General features: G+C 44.2%; 1 long non-coding RNA gene across 3 annotated transcripts in view; it reads left to right on the plus strand.

The window, feature by feature from the left end:
• The window catches only part of LOC106014371 (uncharacterized), a 109,147-nt gene that overhangs the window by 85,096 nt on the left and 5,580 nt on the right, over positions 1 to 18,471 (plus strand). For 2 of the 3 annotated variants that reach the window (XR_001185632.5, XR_005260631.2), the window contains exons 4-8: positions 7,494 to 7,538; positions 8,692 to 8,777; positions 9,742 to 9,817; positions 10,610 to 10,769; positions 16,553 to 16,686. This is a non-coding gene — a long non-coding RNA (uncharacterized lncRNA). Of the gene's footprint in view, positions 1 to 7,493; positions 7,539 to 8,691; positions 8,778 to 9,741; positions 9,818 to 10,609; positions 10,770 to 16,552; positions 16,687 to 17,728; positions 18,468 to 18,471 lie in introns of those variants that run through there. The other variant, XR_005260632.2, reaches the window with a different exon arrangement.

An 18,471-nucleotide genomic window follows, 5' to 3' on the forward strand; every position in this document is an offset into this window, starting at 1 on the left:
AAGCTTGTAGTATCTAGGCAGGGAATGAGCCCTGTATGGGTTCTTGTCCTGACATCCCTATAACAGCCTTTGCCAGTAGGTGGGGTTCCAGTCCTATTAAAAAAACCTGGGAAACCTCTTGTCTATGAACGCTCGTTCCCCTTGCACTTCCATCCACAAGCTGGCCACATCTGGAAATGTTTGATTTGATATAGTGTCGTTTTACATTGCAGAAATGAGCGTAAGCGGTTTTTTAACCCACCAAGTGAGAAATGTGATCTGGGTTTTACTACCGACCCTTTAAATAAAAAACAGATCGCTTATTAAACCATTATCTATCAAGGATATGGAGAGAGTTAGAAATATCCCAGGATCAGAACCAAAATTGAAACGGACACATTTCCGTCTACTGTCCAGTCCTGACAGCGTGGTCCAGTCGTGCAAGAGCAGAGCTGAAATACCTCACGTAGGGAAAAACAAGCACAGGGAGACAGGAGAAAGGAACAAGCTCACATCCTACCCCGAGATCTGTGTCTGCTGTGACCATTCCCATTCAAGTACGGGGCAGTGCTCATAGGAAATCACTGAAATGTATTATCATGTGTTACTTGTTGTCAGGATTGGATAAAATCTTCTCGTACGAGCTCCTTGCGCAGCAGTAGGTGAGGGGATGCCAGCTGGGCTCCTTGCAAGTGCCACTGTGCTTACCTCTGTGTGAGCAAAACACTCTCAGTGGAGCTAACTCCTGGCTTGTGAAACACAATCCCGAGATACTGTGCTCTTATCTGCCAGTTTTGACTCCTCCTGTGTCTTTGCTTGAAAAGCAAAGGGTTCCAGCTTAAAGGATGCGTGCTAGGTTTGCTCACATGCTCTCGCCCCTGCTTGATCAAATGCTGCTTCCTCGCTGGTCCGGGCACATCCCACTGCTCTGATGGAGCAGCTCACGTGAGCAAAACCAGAAGGATTTGACTCTCCGTGAATTATGACAGTTGGCATCTGAAATGAAACAAAGATCAGATCTGAGATGGATTTTTGCCATCATGTTGCATTTAAAAGCTCGTATTACTTTGGTTGTATTACATTGCATCACACTCGACTGAGTCAATGTGTCATAAAGCTGCCTAATGTAATTGTACACTGCATAAATGCAACAGAATGCCTCCGAAAAGTGATATTTCATGCTTGCTAGCTAACGCCTCGGCAAAGATTAAATCCATGAAAAGTAGGTATGTCCAATTGTTAGTTTGGATCAGCAAATAATTCATTACCCACATTATCTTTTTTTGAAATGTCACTCTGTGCTGTAAATCACTAAGGTCCTGCCTAAAATGCCAACATAGGGAGTTTTTTAAAAGAGCAGATTAAATTTGAGGGCCAGTTGGCAGAGTGCTTTTCCCCTTGAGCGCAGCTGCCCATCTCCAAAGCCGACCCCGAGCACTCGCCTCCCTCTGTCTGTGGTGGCTCTTGATGGGCACTGCTCTTTCTCCCCAGCACCTCCCTCGCAGGCACTGGCCTCCCCCTGGATGCTTTCAGGAGAGGAACCTCCACCCTGGGTTGAGCCCTCATTCTGCTCTTTTTGGGGAAAGAGGAGCGTTGGGTTCCTTGTGCCTCAGTTTGCAGGGCTGCAAAAGCTCAGGAGGTTTGAGTTATAGGGAAGGATACGAAGTCAGGCTTTCAGAGCTCATTCCCAGCAGCTTTGGGTTGTGGGTGCCAAGCTGGGGATGGGGAGAGCTGAGTTAAAGTCTGGAGCTGCTGGCAGGTCTGCTCCCGAAAGGGCAGCGGCTCGGTGATGTTGTCGAGGCTGGAGATGGACAGACCTGTGCACCCCAGCAGGGACCACAGGCCCCTTCCACTGATGCAGGGATGGAGGCTCAAAAAGGCATGAAAAAGCTGTGTAAATCTGAGGCAATCACGAAGGTGTTAGGCAGGAGGAAGGGCACATGCTTGTGCATCCAGAGGGTTGCTCTGGAGCGCGTGGCGAAGGGGTTCATGGCGAAGGGGTTCATGGCGAAGGGGTTCATGGCGAAGGGGTTACCTCCCAGCAGAGGAGGCTTCCCCAGCCCCAAGGAGCTGGGTTTGTGGGGTGGGAGAGGGGAAGGTTTTTGGTCCTGGATGCCACCATGTGAGTGGTGGTTGCATTGAAGGTGCCCCTCGCCTCCAGCCTTCAGTTTGGAGAGCACGGAGCAGGGGGAAGGAGGTGTCCGGAGGGAGCCCAGGTGCCCAGGGAGGAGGGTTTGATCGCCAGGCTAAGGGCAGGTGCTGGACGTGTGGAATCAGCCTGGGGACGTGCTTCTCACACGCCTCTGGGGAGTAGGTTTGTTCAGAAGGGGAGCTGGGGACGGGTGCCTGTGCCATTTAATGCCTCCTTGCAGGCCTGGTCCAAGCACTCTGACAGTGGAAAGCGAACATCTCTGCTCGCCTCGTTGTTAGGGCATCATTCAAACGTAGGGGTTGTTGTTCTCAGGAATGTCAGGGAGCCACGTTTGTGGCAGACAAAGCAGGATTTATTTCCTGCATTAGTTAATAGTACTTCCTTTCCCCAGTCAGCATTCAGACTGGAGGGTATGAATCTCAAACGGAGCAGCAAAGCTCGTAGTAACATTTTAACAGGATTTATTAACTTTATTTGCTTGAATAAACATTGGGATCCTCGAGCACTTTCTTTTTTGAAGATTAACAAACAACCTGGCCGCCTGACGCTGGCCTTGCCGTGTGCTGGGGGTGTCCTTCCCCTCAAGTTCCTTTACAGATCTCAACCTAAAGCTTTTATTGGGAGGCACAAGGGACATCGGCCCCAAAGTACACACCTGTATGGGTTTCTAAGCTCATGGGTAACACAATATTTCCACAGCTGCTTTGTAAGCCATTTGCTGTCAAGTAGGTTCAAAAGATTCCACGTGTGCATAAATCTCTGTGTCACCAATATACAGCGGGACAAATTTGCAAGATATTTGTACAACACAAATGCTGTTACATACTAATTTTATGAGTCATTTTTATATCACAGAGAGAAGAAAACAACACGCATCAGTTTGGATGAAATAATATTGTAATTCATGTGAATGCATAAAATTTTATAGCTATTATTTAATGCTTGTTACACCTCAGTTCCTATCTGTGTGTGGAACTTGTTTGCTCTTTATGTTCCTACTCGTACTTTACGTTCAGTTTCTGACATCTCTTCTCGAGCTATTTGCCTTGCCCAGGTAATGAGCTGTTTCACATTTGGTGCCAATTAGGAGACATTCCAGGCTACTGATACAGTTACAAATGTTGATTCCCAGAAATGTGTGAAACGTGTGGACCAGATTCTGATCCATTCATTCTAACACGCAGCAGCACCGCTAACTTCAGATGAGTCACTCGTGATTTATAGATCTGGTTTATACACAATAAAAGCGCCCGGCCCTAGCTATTTCCCTCTTACAGTTATGTTTGCTTTGGGGGACTAATTATACTGCAGGCTGCTGCTTGCGTAGGGTTGATTGTGAGCTCGTGGCCCAAACTCAGATCTGAATATGCTCTAGTATTTATTAGAAAGCCCCCTTGAGATTGGGTTTGGAGCTTGGGATTCCTAGGTTCCTTTCCTACTTGCTTAGGCAAGCTGATAAATCTCCTTTGCTCCGAACCTCTCTATTCCATTTCTACAACAGATATAATGTTGTTTGCTTTTCACACAACATGTAGGGAGTGCCCAAGAATTCTAATTTTTGAAGCAATCTGAACGCCTTGGTTGAAACCTTTTCATTTTGGACGATCTTTTATGCCTATATTGAAAATATCAACAGACTGCTTGTGAAAAAGCATTTCCAATTCCATATGGAAAATGACTGAAGGGTACGCACAAAATTAAGGCCTGCCTGTTGAAACATTAACAGATTTGTCACACTGTTAGTCTCGGAGCTGGGCCGTGCAAAGATGAGAAGAAAGCAATTCTGTGTGAGTTTGGAAGCTCCTTGCTGTCTGCAGGGCTGTTAGGGTGCTGAACAGGGGTGTTCCTTATGCCTTCTAAATTGTCTTAGGTGCTTATTTGCAGCTAAAAAGTCACCTGGTAGGGAAATTTACTGTGTTTACTTATTAGTAGACAACTGTGTTGTAGAGGATACACTTCAACATTCAACCTGTGAGAGGTATCTGGCTTCTAAGCCTGCCTCTGTTCAGCTCATCACAGAGAGTACCAGCACGTGCCACAACTGCCAGGATCCCTAGGAGAAGGGGTGCAAAGTGATCCAGCGACCTGGAAACTTGGGAAAGGAAAACAGGTGAAATAATGTATTTACACTCGGGTGTTCCCTCCTGGTGCCCTGCCATTCCTACCAGCTGAATGGTCACATTCAAACAAGTTTTAGTGACATAATCAGACTGAAATATTGTCCAAATTGCCTTTGTCTTTGCCATCTGTCTTTATCCCAGCTGACGACAAGGGAGACCCTAAAGCAGTGTAAGTTTAATCTGCTCTGGGTAAGTATGCGAGAGACCCAGTGCTCCATAGTATCTTGTTCAGCAGTGATCAACATGGAAAATAGAGCAGTAATCGAGAAGAACAGTTCTCTGCCATGTAAACAGTCCTCCATTTCAATCCAAATGAAAGTTGACGCAAAGAAATATCACGCACAGAGATATGCAATCTCCTTGTTTGTCTGTTGGAGCTGGAATCATGAAAACATCCTAATGTGGTCGAGGTTTGGGTAGGTCCTGGTGCCATGTGCTCCATCCCTGCTTTGCCGTTCTCTTTAACTACGTTCAAGTAGGCAAAGAGAACTAGCAGGGTCAAATCTGCTTGACAGATCCTCTTTGCTATCTGCTGTCCAAGCCACCTGCAAAAGGTTCAGGTTTGCCTTGATAAATGTGGTAGGCAATCCAGCAAAGTAAGTAGCCCTGTGTGCTGAGATTTCTGTAACCTCAGAGGGAGAAAACAAGGAAATCGGTGCATTTCAGTGCATACCCCACTGCATGTGCATGACTAAAGATAGCCATGGTATCCCGTGCTGTACTTTGATCTCAGGGTATTCCATTTTAATTTCTGTTTTCTTAGCTTTTATCCCAAAATCTGCCTGGAAACTGTTTTTTTTTTTTTTCTTTTCTTTTTTTTTTCTGCACACATCATAGTTTGTGTGTGCAGCATAGGCCAAAGGGGACAAAGGCTGAAATTTGCAGGCTGCTATCATTTTTCTTTTGTTTTGGGTGCCCCCCCCCCCCTTTTTTTTTTGTGTGTGTGTGTGTGTGTGTTGCATTCCAGTTCTGATTCTATCTGCTAATATCATCATTTGGCTTCACTCCCTCATAGTTTGATGCCCCAACTTTTCCTTGTTAGCACAGGGAAATGGTAAGCTTGTAGTGAGTGATAGCCAGTAGGTCTGGGATTGATTACAAACAAAAATCCTAGATAAGATCATAAATTTAACCCATCCCTGTGATGTGATCGTATCAGGATTCAAGTACGTCTAAAAAGTTGTTTCCGATTTTCAGCCACTTCATCTGGTTTCCATACAGCCCAGCTGGGAGCGAAGCTCTCTCGCGGTGGACCCTAATCCATGCCAGCCTGGCTTGGAAGAAGCCCTTGTTTCTGTTGTTATTGTATTATAAAAGTGGATAGAAATGATTTAGACAAGATGGCCATTTCAAGGAGGATCAGTTCAAACACTGCTGAGATAAAACTGACCTGATAATAAAACAGGGCTGCTTTCCCACCCTGTTGCCTTCCTTCCCTTTCCCTCCCTGAAGTTTAGCTGCATTTAAACAAATTCAGAATGGTGTCTGAGCACCCTGAAAGTCAGTGGGGAACCATCAGCGAGAAAACCAGTACGTGGTTAAGAAAAGAAGGTCAGCTGAACCGAAACACGGCGAGCCTAGCAAAACCAAACGTGAGGATGTGTAGTGCCTGTTCCTTCACTGTGGGACGAGATACTTGTGCTCGGCTCGCCACCCTTCTGGAGCAAGTGCCTGTCTGTTTTTGTCCACGTCCTACATCTGAGCCGCCTGCTTTCCCCGCTGTAAATGACCACTGGGATGCAGTCCCGTTGCCTGAAAGCAGATTGAGCTTTACACCCTCCGCAGCCGATGCTCTCCCATCCATCCCCTCGCCCCGTGGTACCAGGTGATTTAATGTTACTGTGGCTTTAACGGCCTCGTCGCTGCTCTGCCTACACAGTGGTTGTCTCCTGTGTGACTGTGCCTGGGAAAATCTATTACTGGAGTGCCATTAATCTGAGGCTGCCGCCTCTGGCACTTTCTGACTCTTCTATTTAATGGGCCTCTGCTTCCGGAGCTCTGGAGACATGCTGTTTTCCTCTCTTGATCAGCTTTGTTTAATTATCAAAATATTTGATGCAGAAAATTGACATTAGTTGTGAAGGTTCCTGCCTTCCTCCTCCTCGCAGCCTCCCTCCCTGCTTTGTAGTGACATTGAGATCTTCCGCATGTACCACCTTCACCTTAAAATAGCAAACGGCTTGAACAATCATTTGCTTGTCCGGGCACAAGCCGCATCAGCGAGCCATGGATGGGGCTCGCTGTGAGCCCCCTGCTGCAGCGCCGCGCTGAGCACGAGCTGGCCCCGTGCACGGCTGCACCCCGCTCTGCCTCCCGCACGTGGAGCAGCGAGGGCAGCCAGCACCCTGGTCCTGGGACGGCTTCAGGGTGAGCTCGTCAGAGAGACTCAGGGTGGCAAAAGTCCCTCTGGAGCTGAGACTTCCACTCCTGCGTCCTGCTCTTGTCCTCACAGCAGGCAGCTGGAGGGGTGGCAGGTGGCCCAGTTGCACCAGTGTGCTTTGCTTGCTGGTAACCACATTGCTCACTCCAGTACTTGGGATGGGCGCATATAAACCAGTATTTATTGCCCAAATGAAGATCTGGTGGCAATATGGTTCCGACATATAAGGGTCTTCACAGGTAGGGAGGCCAAAGTCCTGAAAAAGCCCCCCCATTAGCAGGCAAAAAGCACGGTAAGACCCCCGGTGGGGAGACAAATCTCAACAAGGTACGTTATTCTTAGTGCTTAAAGTCCTTAGCTGCTGGAGCAGCTATCAAAGGGAAGCAGTAAGTTTTCTGTGCTTGAAATCGTTCAGTTGGGACTGGATGCCGTTCTGGAAACTCCACTTTTCCAACGCATAACATAGGTGTAGTGCAGGGCAAGAGGGTGAAAGTGCCAGGGCTCTTGTCCTGGGCAGGCAGAGGAGCTGAGCTGGCGTTTCCTGCAGGACTTGGGGTCTGCCTCTGCCACGCTGTCCCCAGCGCTGCCGTGTCCCAGAGGAAAAGGAACCCTAAAGAGGGTCTGAAATTCGTGTCCTCCTTTTGGCAAGCCACCTCTCTTATTTCTGCTGCCTATCTGCAAAATGCAATGAAACATGAATTGCTGAGATTTTGGGCTACTGGGAGACAGAGCAGGGGAGCGATTTGTGTAACCCTGACAGACACGAGTACCGTCGTTGTATTCCTCCCTCACACGGTGCCTGCCTGCTCCGCCAGGCTTATCCCTTCCCACTAACATTTACTGCCCTCTCTTTCTCCATTAGGCACGCCGTGCTTCCCTCACAAGACACAGGCAGGCTGTAAGGAAGGTGAGTAAAGTACAGATGGGGCCCATAAAAGTTATCCAGCTTGCTGTTACGGTGACTTTCAACAAGTAAATCACCTCCCAGCAAGAGTAATCCTCTTTTACCAGCACCACCTTAGATGCTGCTGTCACGATCAGACAGGGAATAGTTGCTGTTTGGTGTTTGTATGGTTTGTTTGGGTCTTGCTATATGTATAAATATTTTCAATTCTACTAAGTAATTCATATTAAGTTGTATTTACTAATTAATTCATATTAGAAGGCTATCTGCGGTATTTGAACAAAACAATTTACAGTGAAAAATAACATTTAATTGAAGCCAGAGCATTTTGAAGATGGATGTGCATTTTGATGAGGAATCTTGTCAGCAGCAGGGTATGTTCCTCAGCCAAAGACTAAGGGACACATTGAAAGCTCCAGCACAGATGATCTGACAGCACTGAATTTTGCAAAATTATTCAGATGCTTTAGTTTCAACCCATGGAAATGGAAGCAATGTTCAAAATCTCAAAATGTGTTGTATCACAGTATTGCTTTCCAGCCTGTTCCTGTGCCCTGGCAAGAGAAGGAAATTGTCTGGGCTACGTTCTTACCTGTTTGGATGCTTAAGTGGCAAATATGGTTGTTTCTGCAGTCTTAGCCACTTGGAAGAGTTGTTTCTCCTTTATGGTACATAAGAAACACAGTCAGGAGCAGTGAGATGTGCAGACAAAGATCCTACCCTGTGCATACACCCGCTGAATGCCCAAGAGTTTTTCTCGCCAGCATGTCTGTGTTGCTATCGTTGTGTCCTCTCCCTTTGGTTTAGGGTACAAAGACACAAAGTGAGACAAGAGCACTGCCTCCAGACCCCCAGCCTGGCCTGTGTGTAACAAGCAACCCAAATGCATCCTTGGGTTTGTTAATAGACTTTTCATTAAGTTCCAATGCTTCCTTAAGTAAAGGGGCAGATTGAAAATTCATACAAAGCCTGACCGGTTTCACTAGCTAGTGCATAGTTGCATAATCAAAAAAAAAAAAAGGGGTATGGCTTCTTTTTTTTTCTTTTTTTTTTGTTTTTTTTTTTTTTTGTTTTTCTTCTCTTGTTTGCATGGTTTAATCTTGGTGGTTTATGTTTTTCAACCTCTTATCTCTCTCTTACATTGCTTTTGTATTAGGAATACATGTATTTCTGGTGAAGTCAGTGGAGTTACCTCTGTGTAATTCTGGAATAATCAGTTGGAGGCAACCACGGACTGCTCTGGTAAGTAATGAGTGCACTGTGAGAGGTAATCAGATTCAGACTCTGCTTGTGAATATCCACTGTTAAATGATCAGTTATAAGTCTCCATGCTGTTTGGGACACAGAAATGTAAAGCCAGTCTAGTAATAGGTGTTCACTGCATCACGGATTTGGGCATAAGGAAAAGGAATATCTTCAGCTTCATTTATACTGCAAATGAAAATAATCAGAAAGATACAAACCACCAAGGTGCAAAATGAGTTTTCCAATTCATAAACACAAGCCACCAGGAGTTAAAACCTCTTGGTTTCTTCCCATAGTGCCCCAGGCAATAGTTTTCATATATATTTCTCCATGGTCAGAAGTCAGAGCAGACCACTGCTATCTAAGACCTTGACTTTTTTTCCCTGACAGTTACAATTATTACAGCCCGGGGGACTCATTTTCTCAGTCTGGCCACCCGCTGACCTAGCCTGCAACCAGAATACACTTTAAAACAAACAAACAACAGCTAGGCTCACCTCTCCTCGCTTCTCCTCCCCCAGCTCTGGAATATTTTTACACCGCACCCCTTGCAAAAGGATATTAGCCACTTTTGCTGAAGGCACAATCACATTATCAGCACCATTCTCTCTCTCTTTCTCCCTCTCCTCCCCCAAAGATAAATTTTTTATGTTGCTATTTTCTTCTCTTTTGTATTTGGCATTCGATATTTACTTGATAAACTGCAGAGCTGCTACTAAATGGGCCCTGATACAACTTAATAAATACATAACAACATCCAGACTGCACTGTATTACTTCGCTGTGTCCTGGGCTGCTAAGGAACCTTGGAGATAATGTCAGCTAAAGAAAAGTTATACCTTAGCTCAGGGGAAAAAAAAAAAAAGATACTTATTCTGGAATAATTATTTGTGCATTAAATGACTGCTGCTGTTGCTGTTGAAATGAGCTGCCTGATAATCTTTCCCTGTGTCTTTCTGAAGTGCGCACACGCTCGGTGTTTCTCATACACAGAGAACCTTGCTGTGTTGGAGCATCTATTCTTCTCTGGAGGAATATGTAAGTAACACACAACTAACAAATTTTTACTGGGAGACTTTCCACTGTTCTAGGCAGGAAATATCCACCAGCAACATCTGTAGGTTAAACTTTTAGAAAGGAGCCTGTGTTTAGGTGCACTGCTGAACTGAGGTGTGATTCAGTGAGTGAGTGTGGCAAGACCCAAATACAGGGGCTGGGCCTCGTTAAATACAGATATGAAAGAAGGAGATACAGTAAAAAGTTAGAGATCAAAGCTGAAGTGGAGGTTACTCACTTTCCTCTAAACTGCACAAAGTTTTCTCTATTCTCATTGTCATATTATAACACCTCTAAATTTTTAAACAAGTTTTTCGCATCTTGAGATTATTATTTTTTAATACAGAAACCAATTTAAACCAGGTAATTGACAATCACCCAATGTACAAAATATTATTCCCACATCTGCCAAGCACTGACCAGTGACTATTGCCAGCTGTGGCTGAATGATAGGAACCACCACTCAGTGTCCTGGAGCACTGCATCCCATGTCTCAGAGATCCTCTTAGACCCGCATTTAGAAGCTATTCATAAAGCCCTGGTTCTCTGGGGGAAGGTACCCAGGCATTTCTTTAGCCTTAGCCAACGCTGGGAGGCCTTCTTTGTGGAAGCAGAAGTTCCTTGTTTGATGGTAAGCCCTTCCTTATAATAAGACTAGTCAGAGAGGTGGAAAAATTTGAATGGAGATAACGTATGAGAACTGTACACCTCTGATTTACATGAGGGAACATTACTTCCTATACAGCACAGACTGGTGTTTTGTTACCTTTCCAGGAAGAAAGCAGAGAGCATTCCAAAGTCTGTATTTAACGCAAAAGAGCATTGAACAAAATACCTCAGCAAACCCTGAACCACCTGTGGTTTTGAGATGACCTGTTCTGCCTTTAACAATGTGGTGAAGAAGATGTATGCATGCATAAACGCGGACACACAGGTACATTGAGGAGTCATTCCTCCAACCTTCGCTATATTTTCCTTTTCCAGGAGGGCTGGATTTTCTTTACTAGTCTTTTCCATCTGTGTTCTAATTGCTGAAAGCATCAGCTTAAAGTGCCATCAACCAAAACGAAGTGAGGCAGACTCCCACAAGCTGCAAAACTTTGCAACACAAAGCCGCAGTACAAAGAGTTTAGCTCTATAGAAACCGCAGTGAATGCTACGAAGAATCCCAGAAAACTTTGCACGATGCTTCAAAATGCACCACAGGGATCCAGCGCTTGTTACCTCCTGACACCATCTCTCTGTAAAGCAGAAAGCGTGCAGCGCTCCGTGCAGCGATTACCCCGAGGTCCTACGCATTCAGTGCTAACGGTGGAAAGTTTCAGATCTCACAAAGAAGACAACAAGGAGCTTTGATTGCCCCAGTTGAAGCTCCTGGTAAGGAACAGGTCACTTCCCTCCAAGCCTCTGAGCCTCGCTGTGTGGATATTTTCATGCCCGCTTGACAGGTGACTGGTTTACCAGACAGGGTTGTCAGTGCTGCTGGGGGTTATCTGGATTTTGCTGTAGGCAGGAACCGGACCACAATGAGCATTAAAAAAGCTCGCTGTTCTTCGTTTGTTTAGAGACAAGCCATCTCAAACTTGTTTGAAGCCTTTTTTATTGAATTCACACTCTTGTGCCAAGCACTGAAAGATTTACTTTGGCTATTGCTGCAAGATGGAAAGCATATGAATGCGTGGCTGGCTGCCAGCCGCGGGTGCGCAGTGAAAGCTCTGGTACAATGGCCGGTTACATGGAACAAATGTGAATGCGCTGGGCAGACGTGACTAAAGAAAGGCCTTGGCATTCAAAGAACTGTTTGAGGTTTCATCCAAGTGACTGAAGTAGGGTCAAGAGATAACACTTCCAACCAGCAAAGCAGCTGAAAAGTAGCAAGCTACAGGTACGTGCGCGCGTCACCTGAAGTCGCAGCTGCCTGGCTGTCCTCGCAGGCTCCAGCTCTTCCCCAGATGCCATCTGCGAAGGCAAAGACCCACTTGGACTTATCCAGTGCGAGGCACCCCAACTGCTGTTGTATATTTCTTGCAGATGTTGCCATAATTTTGTTGTGGTACAATTTGACATACGGCTCCCTGCTGCATCCGAAAGGGGCACATTATCTCAATTAATGTTTCACAGCAAACGTGGCACTGATAGTATTCATGGGACTAAAGACTATTACCATTTGCATGGTGACTAGAACAAGAATTATGACTATGTGTGTTTTCTGCAGCAAAATTTGCCCTTGGGCTCTTTTTTTTTTTTTTTTCTTTTTGGCTTGTGACAATGTTCTCTTTTTCTTCCTCCTTCTGTTTTGATTTCTACTTAAAGTTTTATGGCTCTGTCCCCTCCAGGGTGCTATTATCTTGTATGCTAATAGGGCTATGCATATTCTATTAGCGTTGTCAGTGTGAGATAAGAGGCACATTCTGTAAGGAGCACTCAGGGGGTAATAATCACAGCAAGGGGTCTCAATGTTAGTACATTATCAGTCATCTTCACATTTCAGTGGAGCCTGTTTATGCACCTCTTCAGCTGCGCAACTCAGACACTGAAAATTGCTGAATGTTTACGGAAACTGTTGTAGAGGAACATAATGAGATTTGAGATTGACTTGATAAAGGAGCCTTCTCCCTTGTTGCTTCCAGATACAAGATGTTTGGAACTGCATGCAGTAAGTAGGATAATATGTTATAGGGCAGTTAGCAGCTAAAAGCAGGCTCGGATCTGTATTTCAAGCAGTAGAGCAGCTATCTAGGAAAAGATATCACGAGGGTCAGCATCGTTGTGCTTTCTTCAGAAATTTCTCTTTCTGTCTCCCTTTTCTATGTGGTTACACATAAATGGGCACACCTGGTTCACATCAACAGGAAGGCTGACAATTTTTACACCCTTTAGTCTTGAACTTGAATGATTATAAGCCAGTCCACAGCAAGAAAATCAGTGACAGGATGTGAAGGGCAAATGAGTGACCATATGCAACGCTGAGTTAAATAGCAGTCCTTGGTTGCAGCAATGGCCAGTGGCTGTGAAATAGGTGTCGTGTGAGTGTTTTTTCCAGCTATTGATGCTGCTATGGGCTGGTGAGGCAGAGGCTTTTCTGCTGCTGGAAATGTCTGTTGTTGCTCCCAGCTGACTTGTGCTCCCACCAAACCAGGGACTTTGTAATAAATTCAGTGCCTGGTTTTGCAGACCATGGGAGAATACATGTAGCCTAATGAGGAAAGACACAAAATACAGAGGTGAGGAGCTAATCATGTATTCAGAACGAAGGAGCAGACAGTTCCTGGGGACAGATGGGGAACTTTTGCTGTAAAACTTTTCCTTTCTGCAAATAAAAAACTAAACATCCTGCCATGGGCAAAGGTTTTAGGAAAGCCTTAAAATGTTAGTGAGTATAAATATGCAAATTCCTAAATGCATAGATGCCTAGTTAGATGGTCTAAAATTAATTCCTGGGAAGCAGCAGCTATATGCTGGCTACAGCTGAACAACCATAGCAAGAAGGAAAGTGCTATGTTTTGGATCACTTCTGTAGTACTTAAGATTACACATGGATATGAACACTCCTTACTTTAAAAATATTTGTCCTTGACATTTCCAGACACATGGCTCACACCAAATGTATTCAGCTCCATCTCCTGAGGGTCTTGAGATTAAAACCCCTGCTTTCTCACCTTGTGATCTGGCATTAATAGCTGATAGAAAAATCACATACATGACTGACATCTTCCTAGAAATGTGAGACTGTGGAATTAATGAATGCCATGCTGGAAAGCAGGGGTCAGTTTGGAAATAGGATTTCTGTTGCCAGCCATCCAGTCATGAACTGGACAATCTGCCGTTCATTTTTTTTCTTCAGCATTGAGGAAAATTGGTCTGGAGAATAAAGCAGTCAGAAAATAAGTAGCTATGTTTCTTTGGCCACTGGAGGTTGATGGACTTTTACGGCTTGTGGAAATCGGGCTGACTTCTGGTTTACAGAAGAGCTGTTAGCACATTCTTCGTGCCTGCTAAGTTCTTTATCCTGCTGTTATCCACAGAAAAAAAATTTGCAAATCTGTAAATCTGCAACTTCTAGAGGCTTGGGTGGCCCAAAGAACTGAATGGCAGACACTGTGGTACTGTTAGACCAAAGACAGAGATACAGCAGTGCTAGGTGGCTGCGCTCCCACCCCCTGGATGGTTGGTGAAATGTCAGGGGAAAAGATACCCTATTTGGGGGGAGAGGGGTATTTCCAGCCCCAAACTGCATCAGCTGGAGAGAAGGGGCCATGGAAAAGTCTGTTCCATATGATTTCAAATCATTTTCAGCGAAATAATATGTTTGGTGTACCTTATCTGATGTTTCAAGATCCCCTGTGACCCCAGCAGTGCTAATATTGTTGCCTGTTTTCTACCTTCTCTGCTGCATCTGTCTACAGTTTTGTCAACACTGATCTTGTCAATGTGGCCGTGATGAAATCACGTTTACTCATGAAATAATACCACTCGTAAATGAAACAGCACAGCCCCTGTACAACACTTTTCACTAGCATGGACTTAAATTGCTAGCAGCTCTGTGGAACTAGTGATGATCTCAATGAAAAAAAAATAAAAATCAGCACTTCCTAGAAAGTAGATGGTTTCATGAAAGAAATAATGCCTTTTTGTGTATTTTTAGCATGAGATCAAAGCTTGGAAGCATTTGTTTTCTTTTCCCTTTTACTTTCTTTCCAATTTTCTGTTCTCTTTTTTCAAGAGCAAATGAAGAAGAAAAAAAAAAGATAAATACAAAGGGAGCTGGAAGAGAGAACTGGAAAGGAAAAACTTTTAGTTAAGACTTTTTTTTTCTTGGTTAAAAAAAAAAGAAAACCAGGAATATTTGATTGAAATGTTTGCAGGTGTTTTTTGGTTTTGGTTCTTTTTTGCGAATGACATGCTATTTCTCATTGTTCTGTCAAGGTAGCTCCCACTCCCTCTGAGCTCTGCTGCAATCATTCTTGTTGCTTCTGGGTGCACACTGGTTATTTTGGCTTCCAAACAACTCCCGAGTCTGTCAGCTAAGCGAGAAGACAAATGCGAAAAGGGAATTACGTATCTTCTTTTGCTGCTCTTTTTACATCTCATCAGAAAACAGCAACAAAACAACAACAGCAACAAAATCCTATCTGTGCCCTGATCCCTTTCTGCACCCACATTGTACGAATGCACTGAATGGCTTTAATCTGAGCGAGGGTTAATTCTCTTTTCTAGACTCCCTCTAACTGGATTCCTAACTATAGGTGTGATCAAAGGAAGGTTTAATTAAATCAAAGGTAGTTTGCATTCAGCTAAAGCAGTCATTATAAATAGGTTTTCTTTTTAAAGGGTCGTAATAGCTGTGTTTGTTAAAAGGACAACACTAGTGAAAGATCTGAGGGCAAATTATCTTCTGTATTCTGTGACTTCCTTATTGTTTCAGAGCAACTTTTAGAAAAATAAATCCGAAAGCATCCTGTTTACCTCAGCCTGTGGGATCTGTAGGTGACAGAAGAGAAAAGCCCGTGCCACCAGCATGCTGCAGGCGGCCTTATTCTGCCTGAGCTGTCCCACTGCTCGTGGCAGCCGGGCAGGTAGTACCACGGGGCTGAACCCAGCCACCGCTGGGAGCTGTGCAGGAGTCCTGGTGCTGGAAGACGAGACGGGACCCACAGCCACTTGTATGTCTGAGAGCCATCCCATTTTGATCAGCAAGCACATGAACATTGCACGGGGAGAAATGTGGAAGCAATTACTTTAAGAGCCGTCTTTTGGGCAATTCCCAAAGAGACATCAGACCCTGTATTTATGAAGCCTATTGCATCGGGCCCTAATGAAGCAATTAAGCAAAGGGTCCTCTGTGTTTGATCTAAATGTGGTAATTTTTACAAAAACATCGCCGAGTGATAGATACCCATAACTCAGAGTCCTTAATTGTACTTAATTTGTTTGGAATACGAATGTGCATTTAATTAAGCCAGGGCTTTGCCCACATGTTTAAAGAAGGGCTGTCAAGGAAAATTAAGACCCAGTTTGTTTTCAAAGTTACTGGTTTTTATCAGGCCAGGACAGCGATCTTCGAACAGAAGGTTACAGATAATTAGGCAGAGACCTCAAGCCAAAAAAAAAATGCAGAGACACTGTACAGCTGAGAAAGCAGGAAGAAAAACTCCTTGATGAAGAAACATAAGAATCGGCTGTTCACATAGTAAAGTCATGCATGGCTAGGATTTGGTAAATGTGACCTGTTGGTTAAAATGTGTTTTGCGTTCTTCAGCTCCAGCAATGTGGATGGAGCCTGGCTGTGGTTAATGGCAAAGCAGCTGCCTCTGGCACCAGAAGTCATGCTGCGCTTCAGGACCACTAGGAGCTGATGGCATCTCCATCAAATGACAAGAAAGTGCAGAGGACAAAAAGCACTTTTCTTGCTTACTCAAAGTTACTGAACCTAGACTTTGAAAGGTGGTTTTAAAATTGTCTCTTTCCCAAGCATGGAAATACCATAGGTGCTTGTCATTCTGTTGGGAAGAATATTAGTCTGGTGCACGGAAGAGGACTTTATTCCTGGATAAGCAGTGCTTTTGACTTGCTGATACTAGTACAGAAAGCAGCAGAATACACTTTTACATGAGCAAAAATATTTCAGTAGGAAAGAAAATATTTTAATAGGGGAGGAAAGATTGTAGGTGAAAATGCTGAGATGTGGATTTAAATATTTTTTTCTTTCTTATTTAGTGGAAAAATAATGAAGTTGAAAGCAAATAATGCTTCAACACACATGAAGAAGAAATGGATTTGGATTCTGAAGAATTAGTATCAGCATTACAGCAAACAACGTTCATGTGTAGACACTGAAACCTCTGATTTCTGTGAGTCCTTCACGAATCACGTGCTGGTTATCAGTTTCTCAACACTGTCATTTTTAATGTCATGGTGAGGCATTTATGTCAAGACCCTTATTGTGGAAAATAGTTTCCCTGGCATTATCTCGCAGCCTAAATAGGTTACGTGGCTGACAAGGAAAGCTGTGCACACATCACTGGTGAGCGGTGAGGTAAGTCACAAAGAGAGTGACTCGTCTATGGAAAGGTGGTGCATCTGTAACAGAGCTGAAAATTGAACCCAGATTCCCTGCACCGAGGGAACGTCGGGGCCTGAATTGCAAAAATCATACTCTGAGTGTTTTGATGGGCTACCGCTCTGATGACAGCTGCAGTGGTTCTTAATTACGGATCACAAAACATGTGGAGAATCGGTAGAGTTTTTAAAGGAAAACTCACTGCGGATGGTGTTATCTCCTATTTCGGGATCTGCCTTTAACTGATTAGTAGCTAATTCAAGCTGGCATCTCGCTGTGAGATGGTACCTGGCCTTTTCTGCTTGGGTGGCTCAATTTAAAAGTTGGCAGAATACCCAGAATAGCATCAGAGCTAATTTAGTATAAAATTATTTGACTTAAAATAAACAGAATAAAATAAAATAAATCCTATGGTATTAGAGTTCTCTTGGCTGGATTGTTTTATGCCTAGCAAAGATTTATGGCCTGCTGTTGTTAGAGCATCAGAAGGTCTGTACAGAGCCCAAGTACCCTGCAAGCCCTTTACCAGGGGTCTCTTTGCCCCCAGTGTCATAGGCATGTGAAAGTTTGCAAACCCCCCCAGAATGAGATGCTGAAGGGGAAGGATGCTGTGGGAGAGCAAGAGGGTGCTCAGTGGCACCGGTGAGGCAGAACAAAGGCAGGGAGGTGCTGCCGTGCATTCCAAAGCCACTCCAAGGAGGTCTCTCTTTTTTGATGTATCTGCTAAGCACATTGAACCAGTTTGCACGCGCAGGCCCAGAACACAATTCTTCTCGTGGTAAATGAGCATGTCAGCCGTTTCACCCCCTTACTGGTGTTTAAAATTTTTGCAGCAATAATGGAGAATTTGAAAGGACATCAGAGGTGGATTTACGGGACTCCTGGGAAATCAACTGTTTCCTGTTTCAACAGCTTCTTCATCATAACTTGCTTTCTCAGTCACTGAATGATGTTCTATTAATCTTGGTGTGCAATGATTACTATTAAATGCAGAGCTGGATTGAGCCTCAATTTGTGAAATAACCTTTTCTGTGTCTTCTGTGAGTCCAGCATGGTAAACTTTGGGTAGAGGTCTACTGACCAAGTGGATAATTGTGTTCCAATGCATCCCGTCAATAATGCAGATAAAAAAAGCTGGAGTGAATAATTCATTTTGCCTCCACTCATTTTGAATTAGTCTATTCATGTATGTATCCTTTCCAGTCTGCCTGTCTCTATGCGTGCATGTATTTACATAGCAATGTTGTAATTCTCAGGTACTTAAATATCAAAGCAATATAACTACTACTCTTTGCATATGTTCCTGACTATGCTGTGTGATTGCATATGTATAAGTCAGCATTGTATATTGTACCATAAAATTCAGGGCTTGGTTTTAAGATGAAACATGACACATCATTTCTGCTGCTGTGACGGCTATCTAAAATTAATATTAAAAAACTTTCAAACATGGGCAAATCATTTTGGCCTGGCTATAAATTACAGAATGCATATTTTGGGCTGCGTTCAGATGCAGTGCTGCATGTTGCCAAAGATCAGATCACATGCTCACAAGTTTACCTTGCTTTTACCTTGC

This window comes from Anas platyrhynchos, chromosome 22 (genome assembly GCF_047663525.1).
Source record: "Anas platyrhynchos isolate ZD024472 breed Pekin duck chromosome 22, IASCAAS_PekinDuck_T2T, whole genome shotgun sequence".
In the NCBI taxonomy this organism is placed as follows: domain Eukaryota; kingdom Metazoa; phylum Chordata; class Aves; order Anseriformes; family Anatidae; genus Anas; species Anas platyrhynchos.